The following is a 2,737-nucleotide window of genomic DNA, read 5'->3' on the forward strand; positions in this document are numbered from 1 at the left end:
TCTCTTTCTATTTTAAAGGATAATTTCACTGGGTACAGAATTTGAGGTTGGTGAGATTTTTCTCCCAATCCTTTAAATATTTCACCAACTTTCTTCTTGCTTGCTTGATTTGTGAAGAGACATCTGATATAATTCTCATCTCTGCTCCTCTATAGATAAGGAGTTTTTCAAAAATATTTTTTCTATCTTAGATTTGCTGCAGTTTAAATGTTATATGCCTAGGTGTAGTTTTTGTCATTATTCTGACATGGCATTCTCTGAGCTTCCTGGCTCTATGTTTTGGTGTCTTACATTAATCTGAGGAAATTGTTAGTCACTATTACTTCAGATATTGCTCACTACTTCTTTCTCTCTTTCTTCTCCTTTTGGTATTTCCAATGTGTATATATACACCCTTTATGGTTGCCCCATAGTTCTTGGATATTCTGTTCTGTGCCAGTTTTTCCCCAGCATTTTTTTCTCTTTGTTTTTTAGTTTGGAAAATTTCAATTGACACGTCCTTAAGTTCACTGACTTTTCTCAGCCATGTCCAGTCTACTACTAAGCCGATCATTTATACAATAGTATTTTTTTGTTTCTAGCATTTATTGTTTATATATTCTTAGATTTTTTCATTTCTTTGCTTATATTACTCACCTGTTTTTACATGTTTACTTTTTCCATCTAAGCCCTTAGCATATTACTCATAGTTATTTTAAATTATATACCATGTATGACTCTGGTTCTGATGCTTGCTCTGTCTCTTCAAATTATGGGTTTTATTTGCCTTTTTGTATGATTCGTAATTTTTTATTAGAATCTGGACATGCTGTACTGTGTAAAAGGAACTGGGGTAAATAGAGAAGACCTTTATTGATGTGGTGGTAAGGTGAGAGAGGGTAATAATCCTATAGATATATGATTAGGTTTATTAGTTTTTTACTATCTGTACGAAAGGCCAGAGGCATAGAGTATTGGGTATTTTTCTCACCCCAAGCCAGTTAAGTTCTTATTGAGCCACGGTAGGTTAGATTCTGGTAAAATTATCTCTCTTTAGGCAGAATTTGTTATGAACAACATGCTGTGAGTATATTTCAAAATGGCTAATTTCTCCTTCCCATACCAGAACATGGGATTTTTCTCCAATTTTCACCAGAACCAGGTAAAGATCCTTAAAATAAGACTAACAAAAGTATGGGGTCCCCCTAGCTTGGACCATCTTGGAATTTTTAACTCTGACTTGTCCACATTGATTCTTCAGCAAATCATCAATTACAGTTTAGGTTTTTCTATTCATGGATGCTGGTTCCCAGGCATAGAGGTTTCTGTGTGAGACTTCCTTGTCCAATAAAATAATTCTCTGTATCTCCCTGTCTCCAATTTTGGGGGCAGTATATTGCCCTATAACCTCAATTCTTTGGTGGATCTAAGAAGAATTATTGGTTTTTAGTTTGTTTAGTGTTTTAATTGTTAGTAGAATGGGGTGACAACTTCTAATCTTTACATTCCAGACTGAAAATTTTTCTGTTTTTTGAAGGATAGTTTTCCTGATACAGAATTCATAGTAAGTAGGGTTTTTTCTTCCATGACTTTAAATATTTTACCTCACTGCCTCCTGGCCTTTATGATCTCTGATGAGAAATTGGCTGTTAATCTAATGGAGGATCACTTATACATGCTGACTCATATTTCTTCTTTTTTTTTTTCTGGGGATGGTTTTACTTTAATTCACAGCTGAGGTAGGAAAGGGTAAGTAAAAACAGCTAAAGAGATGATGAGCCACTGTATAGCTATTTTTTTTTTAACAAAAGTTTGTTCTTAAATGTACAATAGTCTCTAAGGCAACACTTCATTTTAGCAATAGGTGGCAAAAGATGTTATGGCAGGGAATACAAATGTTTAAATAGAAATCAAGGGTCATCCTCATCTCAGGCACAAGGAGCAGCTTACTTTTTGCCAGATTTCTTAATTCCACCTATGGTGAGGGGGCCCTTCCCCATCGCCTTTGCATTTAGTTCCTTGAGTTTCTTCTGCTCCTCTTTCTGTTTCTGTTTGAAAGCCTTATCTTCTTCATCCAGCTCCTTGGCCTGCTTCTTAGCTGTTTCAGGGGCTTTTTCTTGCCACCTTTGTGGTTGGACATGGCGCTGCCACCCCATCCCCAGACCCAGCCACCAGAACTTCTCTTCCTTTTTCTTTCACTTCTTTTCCCTTAAGCCTCCTCCTCCTCCTCCTCCTCCCCTTTCACTTTCCCCCTCCTCCTTCTCTTTTTTAAAATTAAGTCATAAACACATAGGTCAAGTATACATTAATGCCTTCATGGGGTACAATGTGCTAATTTTATATACAATTTGGAATGCTTAAATAAAACTAGTTAATATAGCCTTCAACTCATTTACTTAATTATTGTGTTAAGACATTTATACTCTATACTTAATAGATTTGACATGTACCCTTGCAATATGAACCATACAAATGGTCCTACCATTTACTCTCCTTCCTTCTAGTCTCCTCCCTTTCCTCCCCCTCCCTCTTCTTCCCTCCTTCATTCTGGGCTATAGTTGAGATTTATCTTTCATATGAAAGTGTGAGTGATTATAAATTGGTTTCATAATAGTATTGAGTACATTGGATATTTTTCTTCCATTCTTGAGATACTTTACTAAGAAGAATATGTTCCAGCTTCATCCATGTAAACAGAAAAGAGGTAAAGTCTCCGTCTTTTTAAAGGCTGCATAGTATTCCATGGTATGCATATACC

General features: G+C 35.9%; 1 pseudogene; it reads right to left on the reverse strand.

Annotated features, from left to right (window-relative positions):
- Positions 1-1,782: 1,782 nt before the first annotated feature.
- LOC128578014 (translation machinery-associated protein 7-like) lies at positions 1,783-2,119 on the reverse strand (annotated as a pseudogene).
- Positions 2,120-2,737: the final 618 nt, after the last annotated feature.

Source organism: Nycticebus coucang, chromosome X (genome assembly GCF_027406575.1).
Source record: "Nycticebus coucang isolate mNycCou1 chromosome X, mNycCou1.pri, whole genome shotgun sequence".
Classification (NCBI taxonomy): Eukaryota; Metazoa; Chordata; class Mammalia; order Primates; family Lorisidae; genus Nycticebus; species Nycticebus coucang.